Genomic DNA, 21525 nt, shown 5'->3' on the forward strand with positions numbered 1-21525 from the left:
GGGCCTTTTTAGGCACCACCCCCAAAGGTGATATCATTAAAACCGCACTTGGCCAATCATAACAAGGCCCCGCAATTCTGCCCAGCGACACCTCTTTGTCTACTTTAGCCCGCACTACTTGTGGCATTTCCCTGGCGGACCGTAGGTTGTCCGCCCATCTCCTTAGTCGTGGACCCTGGTAACCAATCCGAAAACCCTCCATAAACCCCACTCCAACTTACAAGCTGTGTCACTATCTGGATAGCTACATAACCAGGGCAGAAGGGTTCTCAACCTAATTGGCATAGGAGCCTTTTGGCGCAGAAGTGCCCTGCATGCCTCGCCCTTTGGACGCTCTCCATTGTTCAGCTGGGCTGGAGAGAGTAAAACATTGTGTGACCCCCGCACTTGGAGCAGTCATGTTTAAATTTGCAGGGCTGTCTGGGACAAAAATTGATTATAGGTGAGTTCCCACTTCAAAAAATTACTAATAATGAGCACAATGCTTCAGTAGTTGTTTATTGCAATAAAGACATCAGTTCCATAGGCTTATAGTCCAGTTGAATTAATGATAATCTTGAAGCTGAAATTAAGTTCCAAGGATCAGCAAAAGAATAGTCCAAACAGCTTTTATCAAGGATGGAGAGAAGATAAGTAACTATATTCGATGGAAGAACAGCCAACACGTGTTTCGCCCCTTAAGCAGGTAGGCGGGGGCTTTCTCAAGGCTGTAGAATATATATATGGACAATGTAAGTCACATACCGAACATTACCAAATTGAAAGCATGCTTTCCGTGCATATCATGCAAGGCATGTTGTGCTCCCTCTCGGTGAAGCCTTTAAATATAACAATGTAGTGCCATAGCAGACTCCCCAGTGTGAGCCAAGGGCTGAAGTCATAAAAGGAATCTTATTAGAGTAAAGCCATGGATGAGATTAAAAGTGTACATATTTACTGCTCTTATTCGTTTATGGGAAAACAAAGGGAAAGATGAAGTGGTTATAATCCTATAATAATGGTGAGTAAGAGAATGCATGCTGGCACTCGCGTGATGTTAATAAATTGCTTAGGAAGGATGCATATAAGCAAATACTATTAAAAACGTCCTATAAAGAATAGTAATGTGAAAAAAATAGAAGACACTATGGAATTGATAACATACCCAGTTCAGAGCATAATGAAAAACTTCTGACATCAATTGTCACAATTATGGATAGAAATCTAAACATGAAAACAAGTTTTGAGAACTCTCATGTACAAACAATATTTGCTAGATAACACAAATAACTGAAAACACCCTGACATTTATGAAATCAAGATTACCCCCTATCATGATGTAACAAACAAATAAGAGCGACATGCTCGTGATTCACTTTGTCTCCATAGGCCTTTAAGTCCCCTTTACCCATGTCGCAAATTTGTAAACCAACAGTATTAGATTAAATAAACTATCAAAAGGAAAAAGAGAAAATATCATCATTTGACAAATAAATATGAGCGACATGCTCATAATTGGCTTAACCACAAAAAGCATATTACTCATTAGTACAGTACGCTCCGTCTAACGAGCCAGGAACATTGGTAAAGTTACGAAAATTGGCTGAAATGAATAAATTCCAAGCTCTCAGTAAATAAGTAAAATGGAAATAAAAAGAACTGATTATACCTAAGGATACGGTAGGCAAAGAGAACGTTGGCGAAAAATCGCCGGCGCGTCCTGCGTTCAATCGCTGAAGATGCCGTCTGGCTGCAGCGCGGTTTACATAACAAAGTGTCCCTTCTCTGTTTCCAAAGCAACGAGACAGAGAAGAGACGCAGCGTGCGACGTGCACTAAAACAGTGGCGGCCATATTGGAAGAGGTCGAGGCAGCAGCATCAATAACTCCCACAGGGCAGAAGTGAGGAAAATAAGAAATTAAACATTTTAAAACATGTGCTAAAAGAAGGAGTAGTAAGAAAGTGAAGAAAGTGAAAAAACTGAAAAAAGGGCCTGGAAGAAGATTAAATAAAACGTTATCAGGTGAAAAAACATAGTTAAAGGAAGAAATGGGAAACAGTTTGTAAAAAGGATTTTTTGAAAAAAGATTAATTAAGAGGGAACTTTTGACAGAAGTAAGTTCAGAGCTCAATAGAGAGACGGTGAGCTAATATAAAAAAGAAATAGACATGGGGACGGAGATGATCAGAAAATGGAAACATACCATTGAACTACAAAAGGAGTGATGAAAATCATACTTACTATAATGTGATCAGAAAAGATAAAGATTAGAGAACTAACCAGATAAGGAGAAAAAGAAGCCAAGAGAGAAACAAATTAAGACTCATGGTGAAAACCAGCAAATATAAAGGGAGGAGAAGTAGTGGTGGATCAACAAATACCATAACTGCAGTCCATCAGAGCAATTGAAACAATACATTGTTTACAATAGCCAATAGTGCCATTCATGATCCTGATTCAAACCACTATTCACTGTATCGTATTGAATGATCATCCTACTTTCCTCTTGACGTAATCGTAACTGTAAGTTACCACCCCGTGGGGACGGAGTGAAACGGTGTATTCCACTGAATTTGAAGAATCGTTCATTATGATGGAATGTTTTATAGTGCTCCACTAAAGGCGCCTTGGACTCCAGTTTTAGAATGTTCCGAAAGTGTTCTTGAATTCGAAGTTTTAAGGGGCGGATCGTACTTCCAATATAGGCCTTTTGGCATGGACAAAAAATCAAATATACCACATTTCTGCTTTCACAATTAATAAAATCCTTAATCATGAGTTTTTTGTCACTGATGTACAATGTACTCGATCTATTAAGTCCCAATTTGCATATCGAACACTTGGTACAGGTAAAAAAGCCTTTAGGTTTGGGAAAATAAGGTTCAGAAGCTGTTTGTTGAAAGAAGGAAGGGCAGAGTTTATCTCGAAGATTGGGGGCCCGGCGGAACCCTATTGTTGGATGTAGAGTAATGAACTTTTGAATGGAAGGATTACTGCTAATGAGATGCCAGTGCTTTCGAAGATGTTGGGAGGTTTAGGGTCCAGGCCTTCCGGTTTCGAGTTCTCACAACTATCTCATAAATTCGGCATTCTAAGGAAGTCAACTGGCTGGACTCCCTCCTTTCATTCCTGTCTGGGACAAAAACCTTTATTAAAGTTCCAACATGCTCCTGCTGTGGACACCGGGGTCCGTTGGCCCCCACCCGCCCCTCCTTGGGCGGGACATGCCTGAAAAGGCTTGTAAACTACAAGCAAACCACTTGCGGTGTGCGTAGACCATGTGGATTGTGCTGACGCCATCCACTGCATCCACAATTCTGGGTCTACGTCACCCTAGGGTTTATCAGGATTGACGCTCCCCCAAGCCCTGAATTCTTTGTCATAGCTCAGCCAAGCGAAACCCCCAATATGCATCTGGGCTTTCCTTATAATGTCCATATACTTAAAAAGCTCTATGGCCCTGTCTGGGAACTTCTCGCAATATATGCTGGCAAAAATAAAAAAGTCTGACGTCCAGTTGTCCATCGTGATCCGCACCCTAGGTCTGCGTGCTAACTCCCACTCCTCCTCCTTGGATCCCTCTTTAGCCTGTATGTCTCTATGTAAGAGCTTAAAAACGTCCACATATTCATGTTTCCAAATCCTGGCTTTGTTTTTTTCCGCTACGTGCGACCCCAAAGGCATGGCCAGACCCATGTACGGAGCTGCTTCTTGTGTCCCCCCTTCCTTGTCCTCAGACCCAGTGACCTCCCCTGCCGTCTGATTACCTGTTTCAGTTGTTGTTATAAGAGCTCCCTTAGCCTTTCCCGCTTCGCCTCCGTGTATCACTCCTTCCATAGCTGGTTCGTGAACTGAAATATCCCCTACCCCTATGGACTTGCGCGTGCATATCCCACTAGAACCAGAACTATCTCCCCAAACTGACCACCATTGCCCCTTACCTCTGCCTTGCCCCGCCAGGGGCCATGCCACTTTCTTTGCCTCTCGACCCCTTGCCGCCCATGCCGCACCTCCAGCGTCCCGCAAACGGACATAGGATCCTGCTATACAGAAGCAGAAAAAGGGGTTGCGCCGCACTTGCGCCCTTGCCCCCCCCCTTTACACTGCTCACCTCTGCCTCACGGATCTCTTCGTCCTCCCATTCATCCACTTCCTCCTCATAATCGAGGTCAAACACCTCCGCTTCAACCATGTCACCCAAATTGCCTGCACTTCCCTTCATTCGCATCTTATTTGCCGAGGCTTCTTCCTGGCCCTCATGGCGCATACATCTCTGCATGCCCCTCGCTCCAGCGGTGTAGAGAAGGCCGCCGAAGACCCCTCTAGTGCTTCGGACCAACGTGCTGGGGCTGTGTTGCGCCCCGTTGGCATCAGCTTCTTTCTGCCAGCCTCCGCCGCTGGCATTGAATGTCCTTGCCCAACGTGGCCGTGTGCGCCACTCGGACTTTCCGCGCCAGAACGACCTCCGGACGCACAAGCCTCCTGACCCCTCCCTTCCTCTACCTGAGGCACCCAGACCCAACTACTGAGCCCCATACCTGTAGGTGGGTGGCCCATCCCTTCCATGCCCTCAGCTGTCCTCTTAAACTGCCTGCCTCGTGCCCCTGCCTCTTCCCTGTCTCTACACAGTTGGGCCCACCTTTCTTCCATCTTCGCCACAACGCGCGCTGCTCCTTGATCCTGGCCTCTAAATCATCCACCTCGACCGGGACCCACATACCCTGCCTGCCCCCTCCCCTTTGCCCCTGCCCTGCCAGCCCTTGCTTGACCCCAACTTTAACCCTCTTGGCCTGCCTACCCACAATTTATGCCTTACCGGGCCCACCTTTCACCCTGCCCGTACCCTTGCCCCCTTTTTTAATTGGGGGCCCGGGTCCCATGTTGTGTGTTGCCCCCCCTTTTGGGCAAGAAAGGTCCAAAGGGGCCCAATCCTGGCTGGGCCCAGGCAGTACGTGCTCTCCCAGATCAAGGGCCATAACAGGCCCATCCATATTCAAAATCTCCTGGGGGTCCCCAGGGGCCTGCTCCTCAAGATCCACTGCTCCTGTCCCTTCTGATGCCCCTTCCCCTGCCTGCTCATTGCTCACCTCCTCATGTCCTTGGGACGGGCTGGATGCGCTTCGCGCCCGCCTTCCCGCCGTTTTTTAAATTTTTTTGGGCCCCCGCATGCCCCTCTCTGGTGATGTACATGCGCCCACTACTGCCGCTACCCGGCTTGACGCAACACGCATCGGCCGCACCATGCCGACCCAGGCCTGGTTGAGTACGCCAGGCCTGAGGAGATCAGCACGGCCGGCTTTGCCGAGAAGGCGAAGCACGGCCTTGACAGCTTCAGCGTCATGGCTTGTTGCCATGGCGCTGAAGCGATAGCGGTATAAAGCCGCGGAATATCAGTAGAACAAAAGGCCGGCAAGACAAACTTGCAGGCCGTAACCTTACCGCCTACCTAAAGTTGAATAAAGCACCCCCTCGGCCAAATTCCGTACCGATACCTGTTCGGCGCAGAAAGAGGCCGATCCCTTCCCCACACCCTTTTAATCCCCTACCCTTACACCCTCCCCCGCTTACCCGCGTACTGTCCTGGCTCCCTGCGTCACTTCCCCCGTCCCGAGTATGCCCGCGGAGACTAGAGCGCGTCTTATCTCCGCGGGCCCCTCCATTTTAATTTTGTCTCATGGTTCTCTTTGGGTTTTGGCAGAATGTGAGGGTCCCCTAATACCTGGCGACCCCTTAATTTGGAGACCTGGTGCGCTTTATGTACACACCTGTTCATAGTGTGAGAGGAGAATCCCTTAATCACTCTCCTCACTCGTAGTCTTAAGAGAACAGTCACATTTGATGTCCTCTGCAGAGGCCCTGCCTTGCAGCAACATGTTTATAGTTTTTGGGGTGCAGTGGCTGCATATGGGAGAGCCGCCTACCTCCCTTCCTATGTAAATAATACCAGAGACCTGGAACAGGCACGGGGCCCTTTGTTTATTATTTTTTAATGTCTTAGATGCTTCCAAACATTATGAGCATAATCTTATTTTGTATTTTATTTCATCTGATTGTAGATTTATACAAGGCATCGTTTATCCAATGGGACATCTTGTGAAGTGTTAGGCGAGGGCAGGGCTCGAGGCAAACACACTAGGAGTACTGCATCTTGTCACTGAAAGGAAAACAATGTACTGAAAGACTGAGGCCATTCGCCTCTAATAAAAGAATAAAGGAGACAAACGAAAATACAAGTTCTTTGGGGCCAGATGTATCAAGCCTTTTTGCATTCGCAAACGGTGCAAATGCCCGTTTGCGAATGCAAAAATGCCTTTCAGTATTTATGAAAGGCATTCGCAACGCAAATGTAAGGAATCGCTAAAATAGCGATTCCTTAAATTTGCGAGCCTGTTTAGAGAATCGCAAATTGCGATTCTCTAAATAAGAAATCGCAAATAAGGACATGTAACAAGCAATTCCTTAATGCGAATTGGGCATTAAGGAATCGGTATAACCACCAAGTTGAACTTGGTGGTAACCATGTGCAAATTTTAAAAATGCATTACAAATGCATTTTTAAAATAGACATGTAACGCACACATGCGCATGTGTGCGCCTTACATGTCCTGAATTTTTTTTTTGGGGTGCAGCAGAGGGGGCTTTAGGCCCCCAGCACCTTGGGGTTTTGCATTTCCTAAATTGCAAATTCCAGTTAGGAAATGCAAAAAATTAGCAAATATGGGCCTACAGGCCCATAGGTGCGAATGGGGTCTGTATCGCAATTTGCGATTCATTAATAGCATTTGCGATTTTTAGGAAATCGCTATTACCGAATCGCAAATATGATACATTGCATTTTGCGAATCAGAAATACTATTTCCGAATCGCAAATGCCTTTCTTGTTACATCTGTCCCTTGGTGTCTTCTTGAAAGCAAGGTGGTTCTCAGTACATCGAAGCTGTATGGACATGGATCCTAGGAGGCAAAGAAACTTACCCTACGTGAATGCTTTGTATGTGAGATTTACAGAACGGGAAAAAGTTCTAATCTAAGTGATCTTTGAACTATTGTCATTGTCAGAAACCACAGACTGAACATAATCTCCTAAGCAGACGACACACAGCTCATCTTCTCGCTATCCATAAACCCCTCAACCGCGAAGGCCAACTTTCACAACTGCATGAACAGCATCACCGACTGGATGAAGGACAACTGCCTCAAACTCAACACTGACAAAACAGAGGTCCTGCTGTTCAGAAACACCACCTCACCTTGGGATTACTTCTAGTTACGTGCCGACCTCGCCCCAACGAGCCGAGCCCGAAACTTAGGAATCATCATTGATAATAAACTCAACATGAAGAACCACATCAACGCAGTCTCCTCCTCCTGCTTCATCACCCTTTGGATGCTCCAAAATATCTATGGAAATATGTTACATCAAATTAAAATTATTTATCTGAGTATAAATTAAAAAATAAATTTTGACCTGAAAAAAATATAGTGCATTATTAATTATTAAAACTGATGTATAGAACTAATTAAATTTAATTTAGTTACAATTGAATGAAATTGAATAAAAACATTTATAACGTTAGTTTCTTTTAGGAAAAAAAATAGTTTTACTATATTTGACAGAACACAAATAAACAAGGCAGTATTCACTGAAGGACACAGTCCCAATCCAGATAACATTTTAGAAATATAGGTCAAGTAAATACAACCTAAGGTGAGAAGAACAAGTGCATACACCACTTATGACATCATGACCACAACATCATACCAATCAGTTGAGCATACAAGTGGTCTCAAGAGTGCTGTGTCTAAGCATGGGTAGAGAGTCAGTGCCTCTATGTACCGGCCAATTGGCCCATACATTGGCTTGTTTAGATGGGCAACCACAGGCTTCATACACAGGTAACTCCAAACCCATGCAGTGATCTATCCCTTTGTCTCATCTTTCCAAGGGGGAGCGATGTCACTCCTTCTTTCAATTCCCTTGCTGTTTCCATTTTGGCCATTAATAGACCCATGTGCTAAAAGGCTATTTTGTATCTTTTGGAGTCCAGGTCCACTGTGATGTGAAGAAGAGCAAGCCTGGCATTGGGATCTAGGGACCACCCAGTATCTTACCCATGATGATCAGCACCTTATCCCAAAACTGTTGTGTCACGGGATACGACCAAACCTTGTGGAAGAAATCAGCTTTGCTCCTACCATATCGGAGATAAAGTTTAAGATAAAGTTTAAGGTATGTGAAATATATCCTCTGAAGAGAGTGCAATTGTATTAGCCTAAAGTGTGTAACTTTAGCTGCAGTTAAGAGGGGCTATTCTTGCTTCTCTCTGGTCCTCGTCAGATGATTCTCCCAGAACAGTTTACAAAGCTGTTTGAAGAAGATGAAAAGTATTAGACACAAAGGAATAGTAAATGAGTGAGGTCTGCTACCGGCCAATTTCTCCTGTTAGGAGCCGAGCCTCGAGAAAACTGTACTCCAAACAGGTCTTTGATAGAAGGAGAGAGGGTAACAATAACAGTGGTTCTTTGGCATTTGAAAAGAGTCTTGGAGGTGCAAAAAAGAGACAATAGTGGTCCCCATCATGACATCCCACAAAGTGGAGATACCAGTCTTATCCCAACCCTGAAATCCTTCCTGATCAGCCATGTCTTGAAGTATGGTTTCAGTCCAGAGAGGGGTTTTCTTGGTGAGACTCCTGCACCACCCCTACTCCCTAAAAGCAACACAGCATATTTCGAACACCTGCCTACTCATCAGCGGAAGAAACATCAGAACACGTCCACCGTTGAAATAGTGAAAAAACAGCCATCCCATATAGCCCATCTCTCATTAGCGAAGGCAGAGTCAGACTGTGGGGAGAATAGCCCGCTTTGATTTATAGCATCTACTCCTGGTGATCCTCAATGTCCAACCCTCCCAGAGAAATTCTGTAGTCAAGGAGCTGATTCCTTTGAAAGTGTGACCGGTGTTACCAACTTAAACAGGTAATTTTGGAGTTGGTACAGGAGATGCAGAAAATCCACCAGTGGCTGTCTGGTCCATCAGTGAAAGAGGGAGGCGGGGACCAGAAGGAGATGTCTCACTGTAGTTTGGGTATTTGTTCTCGGATATTACACTCCCATGCCTTCTGCTCCACTCCGGTGAAACATACCTCCAAATACCTGAAGCCCTCTGTTGCCATCCGAAGAGATGCAGCCCATTGTAAATCTGTAGCTTTGGTGCATGGAGGGTAACCCATGATTAATAGTATTATTTTTGGAGGTCTGTATGTGTGCGGAATATGCGTAACATTTGGAGAACCCTGGGCCTGATACCCCAGGATCCTGAAGGAAGATCAGGAGATCGTCTGCATACAGGGACACCCTGTTTACAACCCCCAGTGCCCACTCGAAACCCTGCACCTGGCCATTATATGGAGATACTCTGTGAGGTGCTCAGGTGGCCATTGCAAACACTGGTGGGGAAAAGGGCCAATCGGGGGGTGGACCAGAAACTCGCCAGAAATGCTCCGACCAAGACGGACCATAGCCCACGAGTCAGTGTATAACAGACGCACATATCCTAGACTTTCCTATTAGTGCGAATATATTTGTGGCCTTCACACCTTGGGCCTGATTCACCAAAGTAAATTACTGTCCTACTAGGGCTTTCCTACTAAGGTGAGTGATAGCCACAGAATCTATGGCCTTTTCCAAGCCCACCATCTGGAGCGATACAGGCCTCTCCAACCTCTCCGTGAGAGCCAAAGTATTGTATAGCTTATGAATATTGTGCCTGGTGGACCATCCAGGCATAAATCCACACTGATATGGTGTGACCAGGATGTCAATGACCAACAGCAACAGGTTCACAAGGACCTTTACAATAAGTTTCACCTCCATGTTAATTAATGATATAGCCACAGAGGTCCTGGGGGGTCTCCCAGCTTAGGAGTCATGGCTGAGAGAAGAAGATCCGATGGTAGTGAATCGGCACCCAAGCCTCATCCGACATTGCTTTGATCTCAGGGGTAATGTATTTATCAGTACACCTTAAGAACTCCACTGGGGATCCATTGGGCCTGGGAGCCTCCCTCCCGCTCCCCTCCAGGGCTGTGTTACAGCCAGGATTGGCTCATCCTCTAAGATCCATCCCTCTAATTGGAAATGCCGATAGTTGTAAAGGCTTTGAGTCGGGAGACTGTGAACAAACTCATTCAATGCTGATGCATCAACAGACTCATGATGGAAGTATAAAAGTGCATGACTAACAAACGCCTCTAGTACCTGAGTGCCAACTACATGATGGCCATCAGAGCACCAAATCGAGGCAATGTGGCCAGGTGACTCTGTACGGCTACACAGCCAATGAAGCAATTTTAAAGATTTATTGCCTCACTGGTACATCCGCCTCTGGGTGGACAGCCAGGCAGCCTGGCCTCACCAGTCATTAGTTGTGTGAGTCTGCTCTTATGATGATCTATGTTATGGTTAAGGTTGGGGTCCGGAGCGGCCTGGTGCTGCAAGAGTTAGGATTTCAAGAGAGGGATTTCCCGAAGGCGCCGACAGTTATGGTCGGCCACATGGCTAATACAACGACCACGGGTGAGTGGCTTACCCAAAGGGTCACCTGGTATTTAACTGAGCCAGCATTTAGTAGAAAATATCCTTCAGTTTCATGCAAAATGTAAGATTTGAAGTCAGGGTCTGTCAGCCAACACGTGCAGAGGTGCCAACCACCTGCAGCACGCTTGCTCATACCCTCTGGGTCAGTTTGCACGGAGAATGATTCAAAAGGCCCATCACCTCTACCCAACCAACATTTCACATCTCCGGTTCAGGGATCAGCGGGTAGTCCAGCTGGGAGTATGAGCAATGGGAGGCACGAGTAATATGTGTATCCTCTTCGGTCGGGTAGAATCAGTGCCATGTGTCATATAGACTCTACCCTGCCATGTGCCACACAGGCCCATAGCAGCAATGAATCGAGGAACGTAGGGCCCGGTGCTGTGTTGCCACGAGTACACAATGTCTAGTGACAAAGCTTCCCCATCCGTGGGAGTGATTAAATGGCTCAATGAGGCCACATTAGAGGTCAGCCGTTTCCACACAATCTCATGGCGACTTGCCAGCCCCAACCAGACGACACAAGTAGCCATAGTCAGTGTGCAACCATGACCAAACCAATCTCTCAAGTTGAAGTCTCACCAGCAGCAAAGGCAAGGTACGGCCAAAGTGGCCTCTCTGAAAGTAAATGGGGTGGGGGTGAACTCAGTTGCAAAATGTCAAGGTAAGGGGGGGGAATCATATCCTTGACCCCCCGTGCACTTTTGCAAGTGTTTAACAGAACTCAGCAGCTTAATTGTGAAGTGACACCAGTGAGGACGGAGGTCCCACTCAGTTATCAAAGCGGATAGGGTGGGCACACCCGCAGCCCCCAACACGTTCCCCTCAACAGTACATTCATAGAGTTGTCACCCTGTGTTCATGTAGCATTGGCCCCCCCAGAGGCAATAAGAAGAGAGGCAGGCCGGCCAGGTCTCGGGATGGCTGGCGGGTGACTGCTCTATGCAGATGACTCCACCCCAGTCCAGCAGTCACCATCCCAGGTGGCTTGCTGCTTAGCACAGGCGAGGCGGGGGCCCCCCTTTGTCCCAAAATGCCACCTTGTAACCGCCAAGGCAAGCCCAATCAGTTAAGAGCAGCACGCTGACCCCAGATGGCCCTGCACACCCCAGGTCCCTGTTCTCACTCTGCGCAGGCACGTGCCCCCAACAGTAAAAGACAAGGATTACTGCTGTAGGATGTCCCTCCTCCCCCATGATCCCCAGATACATTCAAACGCCACAGAATAGGTATATACAGGATAAGGAAGGATTAAGAGGGCGAGGTGGCTCAGAGCTGCACACGGAGACATCTGCCATATTCTGCAATGAAGCCATGTTATATTAATTTTTTTATTTAAAATAGTGCATTAACCTATTTTATAATTTGATAACAATTATGCACTATTTTTATATTTTATTTTACATTAAATTATATGTATTTATTTATTTATTTACAATTGTAACTAATTTAATTTAACATTATTTCCTATAGGACATTATTTTAATTCACTATCTTCATTATTTTCCATTGCAGGGTGTTGCAATACCGTTTAAAAATATATATATATATATAGTTTTATTGATGTGTGGGGGGTGTTGCAATACAGTGGTTGGCCATGTGTGGTGCTGGACTTGCTAATTTTCTTTTATTTATTTTTTGCAAGCACAGTTTGTGTATAAGCAAAAAGTAGTAAACTTCGTCAAAAGTGTAAATTTCTCAAAGGTGCATGTTACCTTTGTGAATAGGGCCCTTAGCAGTGAGATTGACATATCTATAAAGGGGAGGACAAAAGTCATAGTCCAAAGGGTATAATCCAAACATGTTGGCTATGGGGATAAAAATGTGGCTGCTATGGTATCAGCAGGTAATAGGGTAGAACTGGTGCTGGTATGGTACTGGAGTATAGCTGGAGGCAAAACAACCATCAACTAAATGTAAATAGGTCACTTGACTATATATGGAATGGCTTTGAATTCATGTACCCGCCACTCTGATTGGCCCCAGCCCCCAGCGACACCGCCCACCTTCACCTTCTTTCTCCTAGGGAACACCTGCTGATACCGCTCACCCCCCTGGTACCGATCACGTTTCATGTTTTCCCCCCCGTTTCCCAGCCTCCCTGTTAATGCTAGAGGTTTTTCCCCACTCTCCTCTTCATGTTCATTCATTTGTATACAGTGGCGTAACAAAGGCTCCTGCAGCCCCCGCAATGCATGGGGAGAGTCCTGAGCTTGGGGGGGCCTCAGCACAGCAAGTGGTCCGAGTGAGTCCGGAGGTGGCCCCCCTCCCAATGGCATAACAAAATTTAAAGGGGCCCCTGCAAAGTACCAGTAGCCCCCTCTCCCCGGAACCAGCTAGGGCCCACCGCCTATGCACAGTGTACTGTACTGATCTCTCCCACCCCCGGACCTTTTGAAACCCCCACCCCCTGCACTGCCGGGGCTGCGGGGGCCTTTTTTTCACCATTTCCCCCTCCAGGTTATTTGCAGGTAAGGAAGGAGCCCAGTGGATGCGGGGGGAGGGGGATGGGTCCAAGGGGTAGGCCTTCCACAGGGGGACAGAAACGGCAGACAGTGCTTCAATCTGGGGAGCAGGTGGCAAAGGAGGTAGTGGGGCCAGACCCCAAGCCTCAGAACAGGTCGGGTGGGGGGAGGCGGGACCCTCGGGGGAGGAGCAGGGTGTGGGGGGTCCGGTATCTCCGCGGTGGCCCACCTTACTAGAGTGGAGTGATGAGGATATGGGTACAGCAAAACCCTTGGGGGCACACCTTGTATTGACAACGAAGGAGAAGATTTGGAAGGGAGAATACGTGGAAATGGTAAAGCTTCTACATAGGGTGGTCAGGTCTAAAGAAGGTTCGAAAGAAGATGAGTATGAGTTAGCCAAGTGGCCAAAAGTACATGTTGCCATTGAAAATTGGACGGCTGCATTTTTAATATTTGCGAGAACGTACTGCGAACGGTTCCCCGAGAGGTCAGTTGCATTGTTTAAATACATGGACATCATCCGCAAGGCGCAATTGCATTATGGGGGTATGCCTGGGTACAGTACGATGAGGAGTTTCGGGCATGAATGGCGGCCAATCCTGAAGTTCAGTGGAGGGAGATTGACGCAGACTTATGGCAGCACATGATGGGCCCCTCAAAATTTGGCAAAAGCATTTTTACGGCCAGCGGATTGCCCATCACTTACCGGCCCTTTGGGGTGGGTCTGGAGGGGGGTCTGGAGCAGCAGGGATTGAGGAAACGAAGCCAGGAGCCTGTTGGGACTACAATAAAGGATTGTGCACTTGTGAATACTGTACATTTCGACACATGTGTTCGCAGTGTGCAGGGCGACACGCTCTCATTAACTGCTATGCTAACATCAACAACGGATCCGTGGGTTTGGGGCAGGGGCAGGCCTATCCAGGGGGTACCCAGGGAGGACAAGGTCCAGCATGGCCCCGGGGGGGACAAGCCTCGATGGGAAAAGGCACTTACTCCGGTTAACATTCACAGACTGCAGTTCTGGTTGGAGAGGTATGACAACAGGACGGATGCACAGGTTTTGACGCAGGGCTTTATACAGGGATTTAGGTTGGGATACACAGGACAGAGACAGTGGGCTAAGAACTTGAGGTCGGTAAGAGGCAAAGAGGAGGTGGTGAGGCTGAACCTTGAGAAAGAGGTGGCAGAGGGGTGCATGGAGGGTCCTTTTGCAGACTGGCCATTGGAGAACCTCATTGTTTCCCCGATTGGTGTGGTGCTCAAAAAAGAAACAGGACAGTACACACTTATACATCATTTATCCTGGCCGGAGGGGTCATACGTGAATGATTTCATTCTGGAGAAGTTGACAAAGGTTTCTTATGCGCCGGTGGATGTGGCTATTGCATTGGTGGAGTCCCTAGGTCCAGGTGCTATGATGGCCAAGACGGACATCAAATCAGCCTTCAGGCTGTTGCCAGTGCATCCAAGGGACTTTGAGCTTTTTGGCACCCAATTTCAGAGGACGTGGTATGTGGACAAGACATTACTGATGGGTTGTCCGATTTCTTGCTCTTTATTTGAGTGTTTCAGCACATTTGCAATGGATATTTTCCACAAACACAGGGCATAAGGAGGTGACGCATTACCTGGATGACTTTTTCTTTGCCGCTCCGACAGGCTCGGACAGGTGTGCGGTGGTTCTGCGACAGTTTCAGGACATTATTGGGGACCTGGGTGTACCCTTGGCCCCTGAAAAGACAGTGGGGCCCAGCAGGGCCTTATCCTTCCTGGGCATTGAGTTTGACACCGAGGCCATGATGGCTTGATTACCGGGGCAAAAACAGGAGGCTATGATTATGACGGTACGGGACATGGTGTGCCGGAATAAGGTGACGGTCAGGAACATTCAGGTGCTGCTCGGCCACCTTAACTTTGCTTGCAGGGTGGTAAGAGCAGGGAGAACATTTTACAGGCGACTGGATATGGTTTTGTCAGGGCCTCGGCTACCCCATCATCATGTGCGGCTTAGTGCTGGGGCGAAGGAGGATTTGAGGATGTGGTGTATATCTTTGGAATCATTTAATGGCATACCCATACATTCATGGACGGTTTGCGAATGGGACATTCAAATATTTTCGGATGCAACAGGAGTGTCGGGTTTTGGGATATATTGGCAGGGCAAATATTGTGAGGAGGAATGGCCAGTTGACTGGCAGTGTGGGTGGCGGAGCATTGCATTTCTCAAATTGTTTCCGCTGGTGGTGGTAGTATGTATATGGGGTCACCTCTTGGAGCATAAAAACGTGTTGTTCAGTGTTGACAATCTGGCAGTTGTACAGGTTGTTAATAAGCAGTCAGCGAGGGAAGTACAGGTGCAGCAGTTGTTAAGGGTGTTTGTCCTGGAATGTTTGAGGCGTAACATTATGTTTAGAGCAAGACATGTCCCGGGAGTGAACAATGATATAGCGGATGCATTGTCTCATTCACAGTGGGAGAGGTTCCATGGGCTAGTTACGGAAGAGGACCTGTGCAGGACGAGAATACCGGAGGCGCTGTGGACCATAGGCAACAGAGGATGCTTCGTTTGGTGGTGAATTTGTTGGTGCTCTCCACACAAAAGGTGTATGCCCGGGCACGGCAGGAGTATTTGTGGTCCGGGGGTGCGCAGGAGGGGCTCAGAAAAGGACAGAATGGATGATGTGGTGCAGTTTATCATAGCCCTGTTGGAGAGAGGGCAGTCTACAATCAGTATCACAGGGAAGTTAGCGGGCCTTTCCTTTATGTGGAAAATGTTGTGGGGTTACGCTCCTTCGGCTGGGGAACTGGGTCAAAGGCTTCTGGATGGTTGGGCAAGGAAGGGGGGAAGTGGGGCAGCGTGAGGCAGCCAATCTCATTGCGTCTCTTAAAAGAGGCAATGCATGCATTACGGGTTGTATGTTCGGACTGGGATGAATGCCTATTGTTTCGAACCTTAATGTCATGGATGTTTTTGGGAGCATTCCGCGTATCAGAATTGCTGGGGTCGAAGTTGAGGACGGGCATAATGTGGGATGATGTCCAGTTTAGTGCGCACGGCGTAGCTCTTCAGATTAGGAGTTAAAAAACAGACCAGCTGGGGAGGGTAGTCCACGTTGTTCTCCGGCACTATCCAGTTTCTGGGACATGCTCTGTTTCACTGGGTTGGCAGCTGAGGGCAGGTGATACCGGCGGGGATGGAAGGGTTTTCTGACATAGAGACAGAAAAGGGCTTACCGCATACCAGCTGTTGGTAATCTTGAGGGGAGGTCTGAAGTTAGTGGGACGGGACTCGTCACATTTCGGGACCCACTTCTTCTGGGTCGGGATGGCGACAGAGGCGGGGAGACAAGGTTGGCGGAGAGACAACTTATTGGGGCTGGGGAGGTGGAAATCGGATGCCTACAAGAGGTATATGAGAAGTGTGGAAGGGATGGTAGAGAGGGAATGCATTTAATATGTTTTTTCTCCTTCTGCAGGTTCCGTGCCAGGTCCGGAGGTGAGCTACCTCTCGATATGGTTCGTCGGGCATTCGTTCGTAAAGTGGGCCCAGAAGCAAGCAAGACAAACAGCTATGCGGGAAAACCTGGGCTTGGATGGGGAGCGTTACAGGGTGCAATGGGATGGGAAAGGGGGGAAGAGGTGCCAGGAGGTATTACGGAGACTGCAGAAATTAAAAGCCAGGGGTCATTGTCCTGATGTCCTGTTAATCCATTTGTGAGAAAACGACTTAGTACCGAGGACATGTTTAGCTATAATGAGGAGCATGAAAAAGGATTTACAAGAAATTAATCAACAGTGGCATGGGTGTCAAGTGATGTGGACATCCTTTGTTTCGCGGCAGGTGTGGAGAGGAGCGAAAAAACCGGGGGCGATAGAGCAGGCGAGTAAGAAAATCAATAAAGAAATTAAAGGTTTTTGTGTGGCAAAGGGATTTACATATTTAGAGCATCGGGATCTTCAGTTTGAGGACAGAGACGGAGTACACCTGTCCTTCATGGGCATGGGGTTGTACCTGCTCCACATGAAGGAGGCCCTGAAGGCTTTGTTTAAGGAACAATAAAAAAAAATGGAAAAAAAAGTCACCAGAGTACTTAGACGGGGATGGGTCAGAAAAAGGTAGGAGTTCCTTTTTCTGGTGGCGGAGGCAGAGAGAGTTCACATGCCAACGAAAATAGGTATGGACAGCGAATCTGCCAGGTCACTTTCAGAACTGAAGGGGGGTGGATAGCAGAAGGACATATAAATACATATATATATATATATATATATATATATATATATATATATATATATATATATATATATATATATATATATATATATACAAATATGTATATATATAAGACAGCAATCAGGATGTTGGATGTTGGATGTATTTACGAGCAGGTGATACATATATATATATATATATATATATATATATATATATATATATATATATATATAGGACTGCAAAATGATGTGAAAGCATGACCTTACGCTCAGGGATTTAGAATATGTGAGGGCATGTAACGTGGGTCTTATGAGAGAATGCCAGGAAGTATTTCCATCATGTAAATGAAATCTATATATATATATATATATCACCTGCTCATTAGTACATCCAACATCCTGATTGCTGTCTTCTAAGCGGGTGCTCTGTCAGTATGCAAATTAAACCCATCCGCTATCAATGCAGACTATAATGGGTGAAATGCAGCATGTAATGACACTATTATTCATGAATTCACTAAGTCATGAATTCACTAAGTCATCAGCTCTTCATAATGCCTCTTTATGCCTACAATCAGAATCTCAACAAATCATAATCCTGCCTTAGTGGGCTCTTCACAATATAAGGCAGGTGCACTTTATACACGTTCCCCAGAAGCTACCAGGATGTTATGCAATCAAGATAGCCACTTATTATGAATACCTGACTATGTCAGGGAATGAGTGATTACACATTGATCCTTTTGGTAATTGGGATATGTAGCAGGTAGAGTGAAAATTGTTCCAAGGGTAGTTTGTTCAGATTAGTGGTCAACGTATGTTGCTCACAATTCAGTAAACCCAGATAATACATCAAGGCACCACTGGTGAACTCCCACCTGTTGTATTGAGGACATAAGATAGTACCTTTTTCCAGTCACTTCATTGCCACAGAAGACTCCATGTGTTCATCACGAGTGTCAGATGTGCACATATAGTTCATCATCCATATTGAGACCCAGTTGGACAATGTAGAACGATTCCAAACACCTTAGCCTTCCTCCCTGTTCTGCTCATTCTTGCTCCTGCTTGTTTCCCCCTCCCAGTCGGCTAACCGCTGCAAGTTTTCCCTCCCCACTGTGTCAGCGGAACACAGAGCACTATAACACAAATAGATTGTAGTATTAGATTAGATGAGATATGGGGTTCATACAGTATTGGGTTCAGGAGATTGGGGTTTGACTCCCACACTATCATTTGAGGAGACAATCGGGGAGTACACTGGATCATTGTGCACCTTTGGCAACATGTAAAAACAAGGTGCTCTTGGTTTATCTTGTTTTAGATACCCAAATTCATCAGAGTCAATCAGACCCTTATCCAACCACTCCCTGAGCAGATCATGATATGCGTTGAGAGACTGTCTGTATTCCTCTATGTCAATATCCTAATAGCATCCTGAAAGTGCCAGCTTTCTCAGTGCTCCCCCCCCGTTTTTGTTAATGTCTCATAGTACTGTCTTACCCCCTCTTATCGAAGGGCTTTATTATGATGTCATGTTCATCAGTAAGTGTATGAATGGCTTCTTATTTTGCTGTTGTAAGATTGTGTTGTGCTTGTTTGGACTTTCACTTGCCTTTCTCCAACTTCCTCAATTCCTTGACAACTAGCTCATGGTAAATATCAATGTTATCCCACCTAAGTGTGGAGTTGGCTCTTGATTTTACTTTGAAGCCACTTTTTTTACTTGCAGCTATTTCATAGCCTAGCTCAATCAGGACTTCCCTCTCAGTCAGTGAGCTGTAATTCTCAGATCCAAGTGTTTCAAGTGTAACTAGAGTTTCAGCATCTCCAGTGCACAGATCTACATCCTCTTTGGTCTGGAACACAGGTTTTGGTTTCTAGGGGAATAGCTTATGTGCTTTCATTAGTTTACATTTTCTAATGCAAATAAAAAATATCAGATCGTCGACACCCATAATCAAAACCAGAGCCCAAACAGAAATTGAGCCCAAATTCTAACAATGTTCATTCTGGCTCAGTCAGGGTATGGTTGGATAATTTCATGACATGCATTTCGTGTTTGATGCATTGTTCATCTGTTGCTTCTCAACAGATGTGTTGTCTTTCTCCAGGGCCTCTGCCCCTGTTATCGTCCACTTGCTCCTCCTCTTCTGTCTTTTCACTTTGACCGGCTTCTCCCACGTTTTGGCTGGTGCTTGTCCTGGTGTAAAAGGCGGTATTTGTCTTAAAATGTGGTTGCAGGAGATGTCCTCTCGTGTTTGTCCAAATCTGAATTAGCATTAGAGCAAACCTCCTGCCGCCAGTAGCCTCTGTGACTCAGTGATTTTGAAAGATTTCTTGGCCATATCATATTGCTTGGTAAATTTTTATATTTGACCGTGTTTGTAATCAGCTTTATCTCTGATGAATTTTCTACATTTTTGATCCTTGATTTCATTTTCCAATTTCTCCAGTCTGTTCCTCAGACCTTTCCTGAGCGTTTCAATGAGCTCTCTGACTTTTTCTGGTGCTCTGTTGATCTATGCCTGCTTTTTCTCCAGCTCCTCCCGTATTTTATCTAGGTCGACTTTTGCTTTTTTTACTAGGAGCTTAAGTCAGTATGGGTCAGCCATAGATCCTGTCCATTCATGCAAAAAGCCAGAATCCGTGTTCCCATAAATCGTGACTACCAATTATCTTTGTCCCTGTGGTACCCGACTCACTTCAATGCACCACTCAACCAAGTTAATCTGCACTTGCTTAACTCTTGTTTTGATAGCTTCTCCAGTAGGCTGAATTTATGTGATATGCCCATTGCCGCACCTGTTGAAGATTTCTCACAAGTAGAGATGCTTGTAGGTGTAGTTTTGTGAAATACTACATCGGCTATTGCCTCCTACCACACTTCTTCAGGGGCGTAGCTTGGTCAGCAAGATGAGGGGTGGTGGGGTTCAGGGGTGTGGGGGTTGGATTACAGATTTTCCAACAACCCATTATAGGACAAGCAGGGTGCATGAGAGAGGCCTAAAGGGCAGTGAAAAGGGAGGGGGATGCAGAATGGTAGAAGTTCTAAGTGAGAGAAAACACAGTATTTTGTAAAATAACCCACAATTTTGTGGACTTTCAAAACAGAGAGGGAGAGTGTGAGTGCATTTTTGTCTGTGTGTATGTAAAATTTCCCTGGGAAATTCGACAGACACCTCGCCATATCTGCCCTGAAAGCAATTCTATGTCAGGACCGGAGGCTCAGATTATGCTTCTCTTTCCATGCTTTATTTTTACAGCAGCCAATGAAAATCATGGAAAGTAAAAACTACATGACCCAACATAGGTCATATCACGTGATAAACCATAGAGGAGGCAGCCTATAAAGTGTTGCATCACACCAAGCCACTCCTCTTTCTTTGCTGCTTCGCAGCCAGATAAGTGTGATTTCCTTTCCTATTGTTATTTATAACGTGTTGGGAGCGGGCTTTTCCCCTCCTTATAAGCATCCATTGGAGCGCTTTTTATACGTGGAGTGGGAGCAAGGGAGCGAGGACTCGCGCTCTTCGCGCAGTCCTTTCATGCCGGTGAGATACTTTCCATTCCATTCTATTTTTATTATTTTATGACCCGCGCTCTGCGTGAGCGCGTTTTATGGGGCCCACGTTATTCTTCATTCCCTGTTTCTCTTCGTCCTCACTGCGTGTACATTCTAATGCGCGTGTGAGATTTCAGAACGTCCTGCCCTCGTGCCCGATCGCTCCTGCCGGGCCGAGTAATCTTCATTTGTTCTCCCCCCCCCGGGGCTTCTCTTGTTAACGCTCGCACGGAGCGTTGTTTGGGAAATTATTCACGCTCTTCGGAGCGTTAGATCTGAATAGTTTCACTCCCCGGGGTGCCGGCCTTCAGCGCTCGTGCCGGAGCGCACATTATGATTTTTCTCTACTTCGGTTCTCCAACCCCCGGGGCTCCTCTTTGTTAACGCTCGCTCGGAGCGTTGTTTGGGAATTTATTCACGCTCGTCGGAGCGTTTGAACTGAATAGTTCCACTCCCCGGGGTGCCGGCCTTCAGCGCTCGTAACGGAGCGCACATTAGGATTTTTCTTTACTTTGATTACCCTCGTGAGGGCATTATTGAGGCTCTGCCTCGGCGGCAATAAGCGCATCTGCGCTATTAGACCCCTCGACACGAGGGCATTATTATTAGAGGCTCTGCCTCGTGTGTACAAAGCGCTACAGCGCTATTAAGCCCCTCTAATTAATATCTCCACCGGCTCAGCTCCCGCTACGCCC

At 46.5% G+C, this 21525-nt stretch overlaps 1 long non-coding RNA gene across 1 annotated transcript; it reads right to left on the bottom strand.

Moving 5' to 3' along the window:
* Nucleotides 1-302: 302 nt before the first annotated feature.
* LOC138282861 (uncharacterized) lies at nt 303-21062 on the bottom strand. The gene is made up of 3 exons (XR_011201016.1): nt 18144-21062; nt 7231-7381; nt 303-420 (listed from the first exon to the last, which is right to left on the bottom strand). It is a non-coding gene; the product is annotated as an uncharacterized lncRNA (long non-coding RNA).
* Nucleotides 21063-21525: the final 463 nt, after the last annotated feature.

This window comes from Pleurodeles waltl, chromosome 2_2 (genome assembly GCF_031143425.1).
Source record: "Pleurodeles waltl isolate 20211129_DDA chromosome 2_2, aPleWal1.hap1.20221129, whole genome shotgun sequence".
Classification (NCBI taxonomy): Eukaryota; Metazoa; Chordata; class Amphibia; order Caudata; family Salamandridae; genus Pleurodeles; species Pleurodeles waltl.